The sequence below is a fragment of the Ursus americanus genome, chromosome 32 (genome assembly GCF_024610735.1).
Source record: "Ursus americanus isolate L20-20 chromosome 32, mUrsAme1.1.p, whole genome shotgun sequence".
Lineage (NCBI taxonomy): Eukaryota > Metazoa > Chordata > Mammalia > Carnivora > Ursidae > Ursus > Ursus americanus.
Window position 1 is genome coordinate 29,841,148 of NC_142158.1, and position 19,368 is coordinate 29,860,515.

General features: G+C 56.0%; 1 protein-coding gene across 2 annotated transcripts in view; it reads left to right on the top strand.

Annotated features, from left to right (window-relative positions):
* Nucleotides 1–19,368, top strand: part of PACSIN1 (protein kinase C and casein kinase substrate in neurons 1) — a 55,903-nt gene that overhangs the window by 26,474 nt on the left and 10,061 nt on the right. The window contains exon 1 of one of the 2 annotated variants that reach the window (XM_045795475.2): nt 10,204–10,396. The exons of the other annotated variant lie outside the window; for it this stretch is intronic. The gene's annotated coding sequence lies outside the window, so the exon portion shown is untranslated. Of the gene's footprint in view, nt 1–10,203; nt 10,397–19,368 lie in introns of those variants that run through there. 2 annotated transcript variants of the gene reach the window in all.

A 19,368-nucleotide genomic window follows, 5' to 3' on the forward strand; every position in this document is an offset into this window, starting at 1 on the left:
TCCTAGGGGGCAGGTCATGGGTAGGGGCTTACTCCAGATATTGTTGGTCATGCAGTTTTATCAAGATCTTGATCATCTTTCTTTAAGATTTTATTTATTTATTTGAGAGAGCAAGAGAGAGAGAGAAAGAACAAGGTGGGGGGGGGGCAAAGGGAGAGGGAGAAGCGGGCTCCCTGCTGAGCAGGGGGCCCAAACTCGGGGCTCGATCCCAGGACTCCGGGATCATGACCTGGGCCGAAGGCAGACACTTCACCAACTGGGCCACCCCATAGTACCTGATTTTATTTATTTATTTATTTATTTATTTATTTATTTATTTATTATTTATTTTTTTATTCAACAGAGATAGAGGCAGCCAGCGAGAGAAGGAACACAAGCAGGGGGAGTGGGAGAGGAAGAAGCAGGCTCATAGTGGAGGAGCCTGATGTGGGGCTCGATCCCGTAATGCCAGGATCACGCCCTGAGCAGAAGGCAGACGCTTAACTTAACCGCTGTGCCACCCAGGCGCCCCCCATAGTACCTGATTTTAAAGGTTGGCTGCGTCCGGGGAACCTGGCTGGCTCAGTTGGTAGAGCAGGTGGCTCTTGCTCTCTAGCTTGTAAAGCTCAAGCCCACGTTGGGTGTAGAGATTCCTTAAAAATAAAATCTCAAAAAAAAAAGTGGTTGGCTGCATCCCTAAGTGTGATTTTTGCAGTGTTTTGGAGCCAATTTTTTCCCCCAAGAAATGCGGTTCTACCGTATCATAGTAGCAGCGGGGCGGCTAGGATCTGATGTGTAGGAGCTCTCCTTTTGGGCCCCATCAAATGGGTAGTGTCGGACATGCCTGCATTTGTATCTTTTTTTCAAGGTTTTATTTATTTATTTATTTTGGAGGGAGAGCGATCGGGGGCAGGGGCAGAGGGAGAGAGAGAATCTCAAGCCGACTCCACACTGAGCACGGAGCCTGACGTGGGGCTCGATCTCACGACCCTGAGATCATGATCTGAGCCTGAGCCGAAACCAAGAGTTGGACGCTTCACTGACTGAGCCCCCAGGCGCCCCTGCTTTTGTATTTTTGGTGATACCGTCCAAAACTGTGTGAATTTTCTGCGATGATGAGAATGTTCCTTATCTACCTGGACACGGGAGCCACTAGTGGCTGTTAAGCACATGAAATGCGGCTCATGCAACTGGGGAACTGATTTGTATTTTTAGGAATTGAATTTTCAATTTAAAAAATTTTTAAAAGATTTTATCTATTTATTTCAGAGAGAGAGAGGGAGAGAGAGAGAGCGCGCGAGCAGGGGCAGTGGCAGAGGGAGAAGGAGAAGCACACTCCCTGCTCAGCAGGGAGCCCGACGCAGGGCTCGATCCCAGGACCTGGGATGACAACCTGAGCTGAAGGCAGACGCTTAACTGACTGAGCCACCCAGGCGCCCCAAATTTTCAATTTTATTTAATTCTGTTGAACTTGAATTAATTAATTAATTAAAAGATTTTATTTATTTATTTGACAGAGAGACAGCCAGCGAGAGAGGGAACACAAGCAGGGGGAGTGGGAGAGGGAGAAGCAGGCTTGCAGCAGAGCAGGGAGCCCGATGCAGGGCTTGATCCCAGGACCCTAGGATCATGCCCTGGACCAAAGGCAGATGCTTAACGACTGAGCCACCCAGGCGCCCCTGAACTTGAATTTAAATAGTCAAATGGCACTAGTGACTCCCACAACGGACAGTGCACCCTTATACGCCCTGCGTTTCCCCCAGGGTGCAGCGCGGCATGCGGGCTGGCCCATCTCAGCCGGAGGCCTCCAAGATTCCAGAGAGGAGCTCGGATATTTTGAATATTGCCAAAACTGTCCCCAAACTGTGCAGTTCCCAAACCGAGGCAGTTCAGTCGTCCAGTACCTCAGAGCGCTTTGCTTTGGGTGGGAGTTTTATCAGTTCGGCGTAGAAATGTTGGTGATGTCGTGCTGATCAGAAACTCTACCTAGTAATTAATAGAGTCAAAAGTAATTTGTTGTCTAGTTTTAAAAAAATTTCTTAGCTCATGCAGTTTGTTTGGTAGACACAAATCTTTCCAAGCGTGGAGCTCTGTGGGTGCAGAAATATGTAAAGGGTCCCCCGGTGGTGCAAAGGTGAGAGATTTTTCATCTGGGCCAACTCCCTCACTTTGAGGGGAGCGACTGACACCCAGAGAGCGACTGACCTGTGCAGGGCCACCTGGCTGGACTGGGGCTGAGTCAGGACTCAAAGCCAGAGCCCCACCCTTGCTGGAGAAGCTCGTGTCTGAACAGTGTTCCTGTGACCCAGTGGGTGTGTGTCTGCCCGGGGCTGTCCACCCCCACCCCCCAGACAGTGATTGTGTCTCTGACATTCCCTTTGGTCAGTGACCAGAACAGGTGGGGAGATGTAAAAGCCTCTTTGATGTTGGTGTTATAGAATTGGTGTAGGAATAGGATAGGACCGGTGCTCGCAGCCGTCACTGCACGCCTGTGTCCCCATCCCAGTGGGGAGCTACCTGGAAAGCAGCTCATAATGCAAATCCGTGGGCCCCAGCGCTGAGCTACTGTGGTGGTCTGGGACATCGGTGCTCTCCGCCGTCACCTGTGATCCCCACCTCCTGCTAGGTACCTCCTGTTCTGGTGCCCCCCCCCCCATTGACTCTGGGCTTGCTCTGTGACCTGCTTTGGGCAATGTGACATAGGCCGGTGTGAGAGAGGCAGAGGCTTGATAGATAAGGTAATTTGAAAGACTAGTCGCACACTGGAGCTTGTCCTTCTGACTGTCTACTCTTGGGGCCCTGAGCTACCAGCTAAGTAGGTCTAAGGTCCCCTGCTGGAGAGACCACAGACTTGGGGGGAAAGACAGGGAGGAGGGAGAGGGGAGGGGCTGGCTCAGCTGAGAGGCCACCCACGAGAATGAAGAAGCTGTCTGGGACACTGCAGCCCCCGCTGAGGCCACTGTAGGAGAGGCGAACCACGCAGGTGCACCCAGCCAAGCCACAGAATTGCAAAACACAATAAATCGTTGTTTTAGGTCACTAAATTCTGGGGAGCTTTGTCATGCGGCAACAGACGACCCAAACCCCTGCTGGAGCAGAATCTCTGGCCGTGGCCAGAATCTCCATTTTATCCAAACCTCCAGATGGTTCTGGAGCTTCCTAAAGCCTGACAACAAATCACCGTGAGCCGTATGACTTCAGACAAATTCCTTGGCTTCTCCCATTTTCCTTTTTCTTGTGGGGGTAAGTACAGACTCTGGAGATTCAGGGAGTGGAGGGGTTTTTCAGCCACTACTTTGAAGACTTTTTCAGCCCCACACCCTTTCTCCTCTCCTCTCCCCCGCAGGATTCTAACAACAGGAATGTTGACTCTTCTGTTACAGGCCCATAGGGCCCTGAGGCTCTGTTCTTTTTTCTTTTTTTATCCCCCCACTCCCAATCCATCCTATCTCTGTTGTGCAGACTGAGTCTTTCTTTTGTTTTATCTTCAAGTTCAGGGATTCTTCCCTGTCTTGTCTCCACCCTGCTGTTGAGCCCTTCCGAGGACGTTTGAGTTCTAATATTTCCGTTTGATGCTCCTTCGTATCTTCTGTTTCTTTGCTAAGGCTTTCTGTTTGTTCGTTTCCAGGGTGTTCGTCATTGCTTGTTGAAGCATTTTGAAGACTACAGCTTTAAGCCCCTTGTCCAGCAGTTCCAATGTTTGTGTCATCTTGCTGTTCGCATATGTTGGTTGCCTTTTCTCATTCAGATTGAGATTTTTCTGGCTCTTGGTATGACAGATGATTTTTCTGTTGTACCCTGGACATTGTTATGAGACACTGGCTCTTATTCAGATTTTCTGTCTTAGCAGGTCTAAGGCTGCGCCTGTTGATACAGGTCCGGTTAAAAGTCCGGCTTCCCCACTTGACCTCAGTTGACCTGAAAGAAGGCTGCCTCCTTACTCCTGGGCAGGGGTGGGAGTTCTGGCTTCCCACCAGACCTCCATTGAACTGTTACAGCTGGGGATGGTGGAAGTCCTAACTAGGCCTCCGAGGTCCACCCCCAACCCCAGCATGGAGGGGGAGGGGCACCTTCATACCATTGGGTGGGGATGGAAGCCCCAACTCCCCACCTGTTCTCTACAACCAACTGGTGGTGGGGGAATGGGGCACTGGTTACACCCAGACACAGCTCCCCACTGGGCGTCAGGTCCTGCAGAGGCGATGGGGCTGTAGTTTTTTCCATGGTGTTTGGCTAGGGTAGGGCATTTACTGTTTTAAAGATTTTTGTCTCGGGGCGCCTGGGTGGCTTAGTCATTAAGCATCTGTCTGCCTTTGGCTCAGGGCGTGATCCCAGGGTCCTGGGATCAAGCCCCGTATCGGGCTCCCTGCTCCGCTGGGAGCCTGCTTCTTCCTCTCCCACTCCCTCTGCTTGTGTTCCCTCTCTCGCTGGCTGTCTCTCTCTGTCAAATAAATAAATACAATCTTTAAAAAAAAATAAAATAAATAAAGATTTTTGTCTTGCTAGACTGCACCTTTCCTAGTCCTTCTGCTAGGGAGAAGAGGCTTTCCTGGAGCTGTTTTTGTTCACACTCACTGATATTTCTGGGTTGCTGACTTCCCCAGCTCCAAATCTGAGATATGTGGGGCAAAAAGAAAACCCCGAGAACTCACTGCTGTGTTGTCTCTTGGGTCCTGAGATCCCTAGTCAGTCTGCCTTCTTCTCTCCCTTTTTAGAGTCTGTGTAGGTTGGTTTTATGTATAATGCCCAGGGCGTTAGCTGTACTTCACAGGACGGATAGGGAGAAGCGTATCCGCTCCATCTTGCCCAGGAACCAGAAGTCAAGATTTACCTGTTCTTGAACTTCGTATAAACAGAATCCACTGCAGATGTTCTTTTAAGCGTGGCTTCTCTTGCTCAGCACGGTGTCTTGAGATTATCCTTGTGGTTGTGTGTAGTCAGATGTTTTTCAGTGCTGTATAAGATTTGACGGTGTGGGGCCTCCTGGGGGGCTCAGTCAGTTAAGCATCTGCCTTCAGCTCAGGTCATGATCCTGGGGTCCTGGGATCGAGCCCCGGATCAGACCCTCCCTCCTGCTAGTTCTCTGTCTCTCTCTCTCAAATAAATAAATAAAATCTTTAACATTCAAAAAAAAAAAAAAAGATTTGATGGTATGAACAAACCACACTGGGGAATTTGCCCAGTGGAATCCTATGTAGCCATGAAAAAGCAACCCCCCGACCTCTGCTGTATGCGGGGACCACGCAGTGTGCCGATCAGCCCTTCTGTAGATGGCATCTCGGTTGCTTCCAGCTTGGAGCTGTTACGAACAGAGCTGTTTGAAGAGAATTTGCTATTATGCACACATGTTCTTGGATGTGTGTTTTAGTGGCCGCAGCACTCCTTTCTGTTGGGAATAAATATTTCAAAAGTCTCTTAACTGATTTGCTTCTTCAACCCTTGCCTCCTCCAGCTCACTTTCCACATAAAAGCCACGACGATCTCTTGAAAACAAATGGAATCTCTTCTCCCCCTCGCTCAAAAATACCGAAGGTTTCAGTGCACCTGGTGGCTCAGTTGGTTAAGTGCCTGCCTTTGGCTCAGGTCATGATCCCAGGATCCTGGAATCGAGTCCTGCGTTGGGCTCCCTGCTCAGCAGGGAGGCTGCTTCTCTCTCTACCCTTCCCTCATGCTCATGATCTCTCTCTCTCTCTCTCAAATAGATAAAATCTTAAAAAAAAAAAAAAAAAAGAAAACCCAAAGGCTTTGGGGCGCCTGGCTTCCTCAGTCAGTGGAACGTGCGACTCTTGACCTTGGGGTCGTGGGTTTGAGCCCCACATTGGGTGTAGAGATTACTTACAATCTTAAAAAAATACATCAGTGGCTTCTCTTCATACTTAGAATAAGATAGAACCCTCCCTGTGGCCTACAAGGCCCTGCAGGATCTAGCCCCGCCCACTTCCTCTTTATTCGTACCTTATTTACTACCTCTGTCTACCTGCCGTCCCTTTGTCTACCCACCTGTCCATCCATCCAGACATCCATTCAGTTTTGGGGTGTCTTCAGTGTGCCTGGCTTACTCCCGCTTCAGGACGCTTGCCCTTGCTCTTCCCTCTACCAGAAAACACTGTTCCTGCAAATTACCACATACCTCCCCTTTCCCTTTATTTAAGCCTCTGTTCAAATGTCATCTCCTCGGAGAGGGATTCTAACATGTCCCCCTTTTCATCCTCTTTCTTTGCCCTCCATTCTTCTTCGTTGCCACTTGAACTGCTATTATATACTTGTTGGGTGTCTCCTGCTTTGGGAGAATGTTCGTGAAATGCCCACAAGGTTACAGATGTCATGTGTCTGGTTGTCTCCTGGGTCGCTCCCCTAGCCCAGTACTGCACATAGTAGGTGCTCAGGGAAGATGTTAATTTGGGATCAGCTGGTTCAGGCACAGTTTCTTCTCCGGCTGTGTATCAGAGGGCAGGTCCCTTAACAAGTACTTCTCCCACTCTGGTCTCCTGGGCTCTCCTGGTGATGCAGACTCTGATTCAGGGTCTGGGGTGGGACCTGAGATTCTGCATTTCCTCCCAGCTGCCAGCTGCTGGTCCTGGGATGCAGGTGTTGAGTAGCAAGGCCTTAACAGCTCTAAGCCTCAGTTTCCACATCTGTAAAATGGTTCATGGTGAAAAGAAGTGGGTAAAGTGCATAAAGCACTGTGCATGGTGCATGGACTTAGCAGGTGCTCAGTAAGTAGCTACTGCTCTTCCTCTGAGTGCCTTTCTTGGTCTGAAACTTGAAGTTGCCTCTGTTTTCTCCTTCTGCGCTTCCCCTTCCCTCCACGTGTAGCTCCCTATGCAGACCTGCAGTGCAGTTTTGTCCATGTTATTTCTCCAGAGCTGGCCAGCCCTGCCTGTCATGGGCAGGGGTTTTGGGAGGATTCTGGCATTTTGACAGGCATGGGAACATTATGCAAATGATATGCAAATCAGCAGCTAATGAGCCCTGATTGCATTTGCCCTGGCACTCGGGAACTGTGAGATAGCTGTGCTGGGCTGGAAGGGGGGAGCAATGAATGTTGTCTGGGTTGGATGAGGAGACAGTGACAGAAGGGGTTGGCTTCTCCTGGGTGGCCTGAGGCCCCCTCCTTACATGTTGACCGCCCCGCCTGTGGGACTGCAGTATGGGTAAGGTCCAGGGATAGGGCTGAGGTTAGGGGCATGGTGTGTATGTGTGTGTGTGTGTGTGCGCGTGTGCGTGTGGTGTGGCGTATGGTATAGGGGTGTCCCCGAGCCTGTCTTGAGACCTGCAGGTGGGAGAGTATGGGTTTGCACACCGGTGGCCTGGAGGCCCTCCCAGCAGCAGATGAGACAGCGTGGAGGTGGGTGCTCTGCAGGCTGGGGGAGAGGGGGCCACGGGGGAGTCAGCATCTCCCACAGAACCTGTATGAGCATGGGAAGGAAGACCTCAGGGGTCTGCAGGCAGCAGGTAGGGCTGGATCAGGCTGGTGGAGGGGTGGAGGTGGGGGGCCGCTCTCTTTGGAAACCCAGGATGGACCTGGCTCTTTAGGAGAAAGGTGATCCGGGGCTAGGGGGCTGCCAGGTGGGCAGGGGCTCTGCTTACAAAGCCTGGAAACCTAATCCCTCCTCGCCCCCAGCTGAGGTCCCCCCACTCACTCTCCAGGGAGCCCCGGCTCTCAGGTACCAAGCATCCCCACCCTCCTGGCATGGGCCTTGACTTGACCCTCCGCTGAGAACCTCCAGGCCTTGGGACAACTGTCAGGCTTCTGGCTCAAGGATGGTCAGGCTGGAAGTCACTTCTGAGGTCATTTGGGGGGGGTGTCTTCACTCACATCGAGTTCTTTTTTTTTTTTTTTGTAAGATTTTAAAATTATTTTCTGAGGGAGAGAGCGCGAGAGCACACACAAGCAGGGGAAGGGGCTGGGGGAGAAGCAGACTCCCCACTGAGCAGGGAGCCTGATGCAGGACTCGATCCCAGGACCCTGAGCCGAAGGCAGACGCGTAACAGGCTGAGCCACCCAGGCGCCCTCACCCTCACGTCAACTTCTTGACTGGCACTTCAAATGCATACAACCCTGTCCTGCTTTCGATCTAAGCATGAGAAGCATACTTGGCTGTGAAACTTCTAGAAAATGGGTGGCTGTTGCCAAGTCACCTAATCAGATCTTAATGGAGCCAGCGTAGAGCATTGGAGAAAGCTTGGCAAAGCCGCGGGTTTGAATCCCAGCCCAGGCATTTACTGGCTGTGTTACCTTGGGGGAATTGCCCAGTGTCTGGAGCCTCTGTTTCGTTGCAGTTCTGTGACCTCACCTGTGGGGCTGCTGTGACAGCCAGAGGCACTGCAGGAGAGCAGGAGGTCAGCACATCCACTAGCTGGGCACCCTGGAGGGCGGGGACTTTGTTTTGCTCATGGCTGTGTCCCCGGTCCTAGAACAGTCCCTGCTACCTGGTCGTCGCCAGTAAGCATGCACTGAATGAATGAGAGGCCCAACCTGATTCTCCCCCTCCCAGTTGACATCTCTGACATTTGGACGCTCCATATAGCTTACAGCCTTGGTTTAATCGGTGGCCGTCTCGTGGTTGAGGGGGGTCTTAGATGAGATGAAAAATGGAGGAGGGTATTATTGTTATTATTAACAGTTTTTGGTGGGCTTCTGGGTCTTTCCAATTGTATCTGCCTTCTCTGAGCCTTGTGAGGCCCCTGAGAAGCTCCCTGGGACACGGGGACGGCCACGATCCTTGCCAGGGTCCTTCTGAGGTGGCGCTGGGCTGGGGACGGTGTACCCTGTGGGGCACACAGGGTGTCCTGGGCATCCCCACCCGGCCTCCACCAGATACTGCCCCTCCTGGGGGATGGCAGGGTTCTCTGAGCCTGGAATCCCCTCCGAGGAGGAGGGGCCCGTCTTACTGTATCTGTCATTAATTCCCAGCCCCAGGACCTGACAGCCCCTGGGGGTGGGGTGGGAGGGTGGGGATATCTGTGAGCCCCTAGGCTGAGGGGGCTCTAGGTAGGATTTAGTCTGGATTGGGTCGGCAGGGGCCTTTCAGAATGAGGGAGGGAGGTAGGGGAGGGTGCGCCCTGTCTCCGCCCGCACGCCAGGCCCCTCCTGCAGCAAGGCTGAGACAAGATGGGCAGAGAAGTGTCTGATCTCTAGAGGGCAGGTGCCGAGCAGACATATCCTTTCCCGGAAGTGGATTCTGGTTCAGTCTCCTGGGTGGGACCCTTGCTTGTGTCACGGATCCCCTCCTGTGGGGCTGGTGCTGGGGACTTGTGTGTGCATCTGTTGATTTTGTGTAGAAAGGGCCTATGTGTTGCATGTTCTTGACCCCTGCAGATGGGCGTACACGCGTCTTCAAGAGGTGTAAATGCTGGTGTTACTGTTAGAGTTATGTGTACGTCTGTGTGTCTGTCACCTGTGCACAGGTGTGCAGGGAGCTACATGGACTTGGGAAATGCATGGGCGCAAACACATGTGGTGGGTGTTTGTATTTAGAAGCGTGTTGTGGGGGAGCCCGTTCGCGTGGACACGCAGTGGAGCTTGTAGATCCCACGTGCACGGTGCGAGCCTAGCGGTTTGCTTTGAGGGGTGTGCGATAGCTGCGGCCTGGGGGAATCACGCGGCCTCACCGCCGGTAACCAGCCCGGGAGCCTCGGGCGCTCAGACAAGTTGTTTTACTCCGGTGGGCCTCAGTTTCCGACCTGTAAAATGGGCATGGATTCCGGGGGATGAGACTGGAGAGGGGCGTCCCATACTCCGCCTGACCCAGAACAGGCTCAGAATAGAATTGTGAGGAATGACAGAGTGAGTATCAGCAACGAGACAAGCAAGTGCTTACGGAGCAGCAGAGCAGCGGGCCGCGAGGTTTATGGACCTGAGGCAAGTGCAGGGACTGGTGGGCTCACAAGGTCTGGAAGGGGTGTTGGGAGGGAGGGTCTTGGGGAGAGAGAGAGGAGAGGGGCTGGAGCAGGGTCCCCCACAGTCAGGCGTGGCCGCGTGAGCCCGTCTGCTCACCAGCATCGCCGCGAAGGTGAAGTGTGCACGCCCGGCCAGGGTGATGTCCTCCACGCGTAGAAGGCGGGCGTCCCCTGGCGTACGGGAGGGAGGCCGGCTGTGCAGCATTGCCCGGTTGCCATAGAAACGAGCAGAAGGAGGTGGGTGGCTGGAGAAGGAGGCGGGCCGGGAGGAGGGAGGGGAGGAGGCAGCGGTGGGGGGCGGGGAGCTGGCTTCTGCAGCTCTGGCGCGGCTGCCTTCCCGAGCCAGCGGTGGAGGGAACCCGAGAGGACCGAGCCTCCAGCCCGGGCACCAGGCCCCCTCCCTGCCCGCCACCACGGAGAAGGAGGAGGACAGCCAGCCCCTCCGGCCCTGGCCTGGCCCAGCGGGGGCAGTGAGCGCCTACCTGCCCCTGGCTTGGTGCCCAGACGGGCCCAGGTAGGCATCCGACGGAGGCAGCTGGAAGAGGCTGCATGGAGAGTGGGGGCCCCCTGCCCCCGAGCCGCCCCCTTCCTTCCTCCCAGCAGCACCCGGTAGGAGGCATAGAGGCTGGAGGGGCCGGGGTCAGTGGACCTGGGTGTGGAGCAGCCTGCATCCTGGGAGGCCCTCTCCAGAACCAGGACCCCTCCTCAACAGGAGGGCCGTCCCCGCCGTTGCCTTCCTCCTCCGCACCTCTGTCCCTCCCTCCACCGCGGCCACAGGTCCTGACTGTAGACATGCTCCCCTCCCTGGGGAAGTGGGCCCAGGGGGCCTGGAGCTTCGAGGGCCCCACGGTGCTACCCTTGCGCAGGCTGAGGCTAGAGGGAGCAGTGAGGATGCCCCCTGCCCCCACTCAGGGCACTGCTAGGCCCTGGCCATTGGAGAGCAGCAGACTCCTGTCCCACCCGCCACACCGGCTGCCTCCGTGCTGGCCCCAGATGATCTCAGGTGTTGGGCTTAGATCTCCTGGTCAGGGAAGAGGCATCTTTCTCCTCCCCCAAGCTCAGGCCCTTTTCCTTCCTTGTTCTCCCCACAGTCCTAGAGCCCCAGATGGCCCAAGGGACCCCCATCCCCTCCCCGGCAAGCCCAGGATCTCCACATTGGGGATTGGGTAGGGGTGCCTGTGGCCCTCCCTCCCCCGTCGCTGTCCCTCTGCTGCATTGCTCCTGGGGACAGACTCGGCTGCTGCTGGGGAGCTCGGGGAGCTCGGGCAGCCCGGGCACTGCGGAGGCGCCTCGGCCCGCGGCTCAGGAGGGGGCGGGGCTGGGGCCTGGGGAGGACCTGGCCGCACTGCTTCGCTCTGGGCCCTGAAAGGACAGGAGAGGGCGTGCGGTAGTGCAGTCGGTGCGTTGTCCCTGGTCCCGCTCTGCCCTGGGACAGAGTGGAAGGGCCTTGGCTGGCCTGTGTGTTGGGGGAGATCGTAGCCTGAGAAGGGCAGGGGATTGGTGCGTGCAGCTCTGGGTGTGCTGCAGGTGCCTGATGCAGCCGAGGGTCTGCCTCCTTCTCCATCCAGTCTACCCTGAGAGCCTGGCTGGGTCTTTGGCTGGGCCCTGGCAGCACACTATGGGGCTTCCTGTTTCCCTGGGCACATGGGGGTCAGATCCCCAGGGAGGGATCCTTGGGCCTGTGATGGGGTGGGGGGTTGAGTTGCCAAGAAGCTCGTTCATCTCTGCAAACATTAGTTGTACCTGCTGAGCACTAGGCAAAGGGGGCTTCTGCCTTGGGGTTCAGGGCCTGGGGGTGAGAAGGCCAGACAAGGTGGGGGATGTCGATCTGCCCGGGAGCCAGTGGCCAAGTAACCCGTATACATTCCCACCGTCTGCCCCCCCCTCCTCCTCTGAACACTGCCACCCTCTTTGCTCATCTCTGTCCTTCGGGGGGAGCTAGAGGACACACACACACACAGACACACACACACACACACACACACACACACACACCCCAGGACCTGGCATGGGCATCTGGCCTGCCTCACCTTCTGTAGCCGGGCCTGCCTCCATCCCGGCCAGAACAAGGTGCTGGTGAGGCCCCGAGGGGAAGTGCTCTGGGCAAGAGCTGAAAGGAGCTGTCCTTCCCCAGACCCTCCAGGCCTCACCCGCCTCCTCTAGGCCACTTTCCCCCTCTTCCTTGTGTTCTGCCCCACATGTCCCTGGGGCCTCTGCTTGCTCTGTGTCTCTCTTTTTCCCCAGACCCAGGGGCAGAGATGCCGCCAGGATGGCCTCCTGGAGCACATTCCCCAATTCTCCATTGCACCCAGTGGGCCCACAGTGGAAGCCAGTTTGAGACTCAGCTTCCCCGTGTCCGTCTTCCCCATGTCAGAAGGGCGTTGAAAGGAGGCCCCAGAGGCACTCGGAGGCCTGGGGTTTAGCCAGGGCCTGGGGCCCTGGGACAGGCTGGAGGGGCAGTTTGGCCTGAGGCCGGCCCCTCCTCGCAGGCCCCCTGTGCAGGAGCTCTGGGGGCCAGCCAGGAGGCATCTCAGGGCTCCAAAACCGAGGTCCTGCTCTGCTCCCCATCTCAGGACATAGCACTCCACCTGCTGGCTGCTGAGGCCCGGACCCCAGCGCAGGCCATGACTCCTTCTCTGTCTCCTGCTCTCATCCTAGCCGTTAGCAAATCCCGTTGGCTCCAGCGTCAGAGTGTTTCCAGGCTCGCTCCAGCGTGAGCGCCTTGGTGCTTTCTCTCACCTGGAGGACTGCAGCCACAGCTAGCCGGTCTCCTGCCCCGCTCTCCTCTGCTTCCCCCCCAGCAGCCAGGGACCCTTTAAAACCTAAGCCCAATCACATCCCACCTCTTCTCAAACCCCGCAGGGGCTCCCAGCTCACTCTGGGGGAAAAAGTCAGAGGTCCCACTCTGAATCACAAGGCCCCATGGGATCGGCCTCCTGCCCCAGCCTCCCTGTCTCAGCCTTTCTGACCTCCTCCCTTCCCCCTCCCCCTCACTCACTCTGCTCCAGCCACGTAGACCCCTTCCCCCTCAACCCCAGCCCCCTTCCCCCTCAACCCTGGCAGCCATGCTAACACCTCAGCCCCCCCCCCCCCCAGCTCTGGCTTTTCCCTCTGCTTGGATACGCTTCCCCCAGATGCCTGCATGGCTCCCTCCCTCGCCTCCTTCAGGTCTTCACGCGAATGTCGCTTCCTGACAATGGCCTCTGACCACAGTGTGTAAAATAGCGTGACTGCTAGGTGCCACCGTCGCCCCCTGTCCCCTTCCCTGCCTTGTTCTCCACCGCACTCGTCACCATCCGACACACCTCATCATTTCCTTATTCATCTGGTTTCTTGTCTGTCCGGCCCTCTAGAATGTCAGCTCCGTGGGGTGGGGGGGGGTTCTGTCTCCCTCACTGCGCAGCTCAGAGCTGCCCTGAAAGGACTTGGGCTGCAGAACAAAGCTGGGGCTGGCCTCTCCCCATGGGGCCAGGAAGGGGAAGAAGATGAGCTGCACGTGTCCCACCCCCGGTCGCACTAAAGACACGGGGCACCTGCCTCCAGGTCCGAATTCGTCCCAAAGTTCTATGCCGTCCGGAAAGCATGGCGTGCACCCCTTACGGGCCTCCCGTCAGAGCAGGCAGACCTGGTCCCTGCCGTCCAGGAGGCCACGGGGCCGAGGGCTCAGGACAGGACCGACCCTCTCAGACGAGCCACGCGTGGGATGGCTGGTCTCGAGGAGAGAAGCACCCAGAATGGAGAGGATGGAGGCCTGTCTATCGCCAGCTCCCACTCCTGCCTCCTCATCTGTGGTGTTATGGTTTGGACTCCCCAAGAGGCTGACCCGGAGACAAGGACATGATTGGAGAGGTGATTCCTGGAAACAGTAGGCGAGACACCCTGTCCTGTCCCTCCTGTGGGCAACGAAGGCACAGTCCCTCTGGGGGCCTCTGGGAGCCCCTGGAGGACCACCTCAGGCGTGGCCCACCAGGAGGGGTATACACCATTCCCCCGCCGTTGCTTGAGGGCCGCTCCCGACCCCCTCTTACCCTGCTTGACTTCCTGCCCTACCTGTGTCACCACATAGTGAGGAAGGTGGTACGTATTCACTTCCTGGCCTCCTGCCTGCCCTGGAGTGTAGGCTCCATGGCGGAGGCCGGCCTCATTCCCTGTGGAGTCTGCACTGTCCTAGGGGCTCCCTGGAGATGGACAGGCTGGATGACATGTTTCTCATCCACTTGGCTTGGGAACTGGAGGGTACAGGGTGGAGGCTGCCTTTAGGGATGGTTTTCTGGAGGAGAGAGAGAGGGTCTGGGGCTGGTGGAAGAAGGAGAGGGTAGGGAGGGTAAAAGCCAAAGGTCAGAGTCGAGGGAGGAGGAGAGGAGAGGCCAGCCAGGGTGGCTGAGGTGGGATGGCTTTACTCATTGGCTTTAACATTTTCCAGCAAGGATGAGCCTACCTGGTGCCCTCGACCCTGAGCCTCTCTCGAGCTCTCCAGCCTCACTGGAGACCCAGGCTCTGTCTCCCCCAGTTTCCCCATTTGTGTTTCCATCCTCTCCTTCCTTCCTACCTTGGGACTCATCTCTGAAGGAAGGGCCCCTTGGGGACTGCCCCACGGACCTTACGTTAGAGGAGATGGAGGTCGGGGGGCCTGGATTTTACAGCCAAAGAGAAGGCAAGAGGACACCAGGCCTGCGGTCTTCTTTTCACAGGGTGCCTGGAGACCTGGGGGTCCCAGGTGAGGCCCAACAGTCATGGAAGGGAATCTGAGCCCAGGTTACCAGAACAAAACAGCATAGACTGGGTGGCGTGAACACCGGCTATTTATTTTCCACAGTTACAGAGGCTGGGAGTCCCAGATCAAGGTGCTGTCTTGTTGGGGTCCTGGTGAGGCCTTTCTTCCTGGCTTGCAGATGGCTGCCTTCACGCTGGGTTCTCACGTGGACTTCCCTCAGTACGTGCGCAGAGGGAGACGGGGAGAGCCTCTCTCTTCCTCTTCTTTTTTTTTTTTTCTTAAGATTTTATTTATTTATTTGACAGAGGGAGACAGCCAGTGAGAGAGGGAACACAAGCAGGGGGAGTGGGAGAGGAAGAAGCAGGCTCATAGCAGAGGAGCCTGATGTGGGGCTCGATCCCAGAACGCCGGGATCACGCCCTGAGCCAAAGGCAGACGCTTAACGACTGCGCCACCCAGGCGCCCCTCTCTCTTCCTCTTCTTATAAGGACACCAATCCCATGAGATGGGGACCCTGCCCTTCTGACCTCATTTACCTTTAATCACCTCCTAAAAGTCCTGTCTCCCAGTACAGTCACACCGGGGAGGGGGTAAAATATTAGCATATGAATTTGGTGGGGACACAAGTCAGTCTTCAGCAACGGTCTCTGGGGGCATTAGCCCAAAGAAAGAAGGGGGTGTGAAGTCATCCAGAGAGATGGGCATCTCCTGCTTTGGAAGCTCTGCAGCTCTGGAAAGCATGGGTAATAAAGCCTCTGATAATAATACTCACAATCAACACGGTACCTCTTGCACCCTGGGCATCATTTCACAATAACCCCGTGGGCTGGTATCCTTGCCTCCATTTTGCTGGTGGGGAAACTGAGGCACAGGGCGTTTAAGCGACTTCCCAAGGTCACATAGCCGGTGAGCGGCAGAGCCGCAGCCCCACGGGCAGTGCTCTCAACAGCTGTGCTAACGGAGCAGGATTTTCTCTACTTGTCCGGAGGGAACCAGCAAGATGGGGTTCACCGTAGGTGTAAGAGCCGCACCCGGGTGTAGGGGGAAGTAGGTGAGGGCTGGGGCATTCAGGGGAGGCTTCTTGGAGGGGGTGGGGCTGAGTTGGCCCTTGAAGGGAGGCGGGGTTATTTTATTTTGGGGAGAAGGTGAGTGATAGGACAGCATGCACCCAGGCAGGAGGGAAGGCATGAACAAAACAGCAGAAACTGGAATGAGGAGGGGTTGTGCATCATAAGGAGGGGTGGAGGGACAGCACCTTACAGCTGACCCTGATCCTTCTTGCTGCATCTGAAGCCCCAGCAGGGTCTGGTAAGAGTCCTGGTGTGGCCCCAAGTCAGGCACCGTGAGCCCGGCCATCTCAGGGTAATGTGAGGAGTAGGGCTGCTGCTGGGAGTGTTTGTGGGACCTGAAAACCACCCTGGGTGGGGGCGAGGCAGCTCTGGCTTCCCATGGCCCTGCCCAGGTTGGAGCCGAGCCACTCCCTTGGGAGAATGTCTTAGGCCGGGAGGGCTGGGGTGACACCCACGGACGGCTGGCTCTGCACTGGGCACCTGATGGGGGGCAGGGGAAGGACTGGCCCCGGGGCCTGGATCTGACTCTGTGTCCTCCCTGCTGTGTGACCCTGGACGAGTCATTTAACCTCTCTGAGTCTCAGAGAAGAGAGGCAGGTCACCGCCCATCTCAGTGGGCTGTTAAGAGGGTTGGAGGTGAAGGGTATGAAGAGGCTGGCACGTAGCAGGTACTCAGAAACGGCTGTCGTGGGTGATGTAAAGGGAGAGGGAGGGGAGGGGTAGTATAATAGCCTCTTCTGTCTGTGCGGATCCCTGAGGCAGGAGGGCTCCCCACTGAGGGCAGAATCCTCATGGGAGATCAAGGAGGAAGAGACCCTGGAACTGGACCCTGAGGGTTGGCCAAGAGGAGAGGAAGGGGATGCCCAGAGAAGCAGGGGGCCTGGGAACAGAGGACAGGTGGGATCTGGGCGAGATTCTGGCTTTTGGTTGTATCACCATCATTATCAACATTTTTTGAGTATCTACTCTGTGCAGGTGACTATATTTGGCTCTGAGGTACAGAATTCAATATTTCTACTATTTAATGAATGAATATTCCAGAAGGTGCTTGGCATTCATTCCTTCAACAAAAACGTCCTGTGCATTTAACTATGTACCAGGCATTGCTCTGGATGCTGGAAATACAGCAGAGAACCTGACAGACAAAAACTACTGACCTGAGCAAGCTGACATTACAGTGAGAGAGGAAGACACAAACATGATGAATGTTGGGAGCCTGGCATGTGGTAACACGTGCTCTGAAGAATAATAAAGTGAGGAAAGGGAGACGGGAGAGTGCTAGGGATGGAGACTGTCAAATGAAATGCGGGGTGGTTAGGACATTTGAGCAGACATGGAAATCTGGGACGGGGCGGGGGCACTCCTGGCAAGTGCAAAGGCCCTGGGGTTAGAGCAGCAAGGAGGTCAGTGGAGCTGAAGGAGATGCAGGGCCTCCTAGGAAGGAATTAGACTTTTCCTTGGAGGAAATGGGGAGTCACGAGAGGATTCTGAGTAGGGCAGTATTAGGATCTGACTTAGGTATTACCAGTGTCCCTCCGGTTGTTGTGGTGAGGAACAGACTGGAGTGGGGGTGGGAGTGAGGGACTCAAGGTCGGAGGCAGGAAGGCCACTGAGGAGAGTGATGGGGCTGGGATCAGGATGGTTGAGAGCAGAGCCCAGAATCTGCTGCTGGGTTGGGTGGCGGCAGGAGGAGAAACAGGCACCTGTGATTGTTAGTGACTCGTGCGTGATGCAGGATTCCACATGCCACCTTGGTCCAAAGCTGGCCCACCCTCTCCGGGCCCCTGCTGTCAATTTCTTCAAGCCAGGGGTGGACAGAACATGCCCAAGGCCCCTGCCCTCCAGGGGCTTTTAGAAGCAGCTGGCAGGAAACCTGGGGCCCGCAGAGGGATGCTTTTCACCCTGGGGCTCCTTTCTCCCAAAAGGAAAGGTCAGGGCCAACATACAAACTTTGCACTTCCATAAACGGTCTGTATTTTTCAATAAGAGCTTACCACCCTTCTACCATTTGAGTGTCACATGAGACTGAAGTACTGTTTTCCCGTCAGATGAGTTAGAAAACCGAGACCCCGTGACAGAACTTGACTGAGATCCCACTGGAAAGTGGTAGGGCTGGAGCAGAGCCCATGGCCCCCCACCCTGTTCACATGCCGAGGGCTGCACCATCTTTGTGAATGAGAAAGACCTGGCTTCTTCTGTGGCTCTACAAGGACAGCAACCCTCGCCCCCCTCCATGCGCGCGCCATGGGACTGCCGCCCCCACTACAGCAATGGTGACAAATCAATAATGAGAGCTGACAAGCTCTTTCGGTCATGTCCCAGCCTCTGGGTTCTCTCTGCAGTAACGTAGGGGTGACATTAGCACCTGCCGTAGAGGGGTGCTGGCAGGATTTGATGTGCTAAGACACATGGACGGTCCTTCGCACCAAGTCTGTGCTCCATAAATGCCAGTCGTTATTATCGATGATACAGGGCTTGCAGGGCCACGAGTGCTTTACAAGCACCGGGAGCAAAGTCGGATGGGCAGGGTGCTCGTTTGATGGGTTCTGCTAAGAGCACATCAGGCTCGCCCACGGGTGTGACAGATGCCGGCCGCATCGGCTTCCTGACTCCGAGAAGCAGTGTTTGCCGTGACGGCAGCTCCTGACCACCATTCAGGAGGGACCTGGCCTTTGACCAGAGTTAAGCCTCCCCCCAGCGCCCAGGGTGGGGGTGTGAGGCCGATTTGCAGGAGGCAGGCGTGGGGCGGGAGGTGTGACTGGCAGGCAGTGCTGGGGGTCCACGCACCACCTGCCACTTCCTCTCCCCGATGCTGCCCGCCTGTCCTGAGCCTGCCGCTTGTGGGGCCAGCCTGGCCCTTCACCGTTTCATCCAGTCCTTGCGTTTGGGTCTTAGCGTCCTCATTTCACAGCCAGGCCCGGCGCAGTCACGTGAATCGCCTAAGGTCACACAGCAGTTTGGTGACCGAGCAGGGAGCAGGGACCCCCCCCAAGGCTAGAGCAACCCGTGGTACCCCAGCTGGGAGCCCGGAGACCTGTGACTTACCCGCACTGAGGGAGGGGCCCCAGCAAGTCCCACCCACCCACCCCAGAGTCTGGACAGAGTGGAATTGGTCTCTGCCCTGGTGCATTCCCTGCTGTCTTAGCTGCACGGTCTCCTTCCTCCTTGCAGTCACTCTCAGTGCACTCTCAGTCCTGGCTCCCGGCTCCCTCAGCTCCCCTCCAATGCAGGCCTGAGGGTTTAAAATGTGCAATTTATGCACATGAGGCAAAATTTAAAAGGCATCAAGGACCGACAGTGACAAAGCTCCTTCCCATCACATCCCCCAGCCACCTAGTTCCCCGAAGGCAGCCACGAAGGCAGCCACGGCTACCAGCTTTCCAGAAGTGTTCCCTGTTTGTGTATTTCCCCCCATACAAATGGAAGCGTCCACAGCCTCCCTGTTCTGCACCCTGCTCCTTTTGTCTCGGTGCCATGGCTTGGGGAGGGCTCTGGTCGGGACCAGAGCATTCTGTGGCCCCCCTGCACCAGAATTTACTGAAGCCGTCCCCTGGACGGGCAGCTGGGATGTTTCCAGCCTTTGGCTTTTACAAGCACTGGTGCAGCAAATGGAATTAGGCAGCGTCAGTTTGCCCTGCCGGCTGGAAGGTGAATTCCTAGGAGAGGCATCGTGGGGTGAGGGAGGCATGCCTCTGTCGTGGG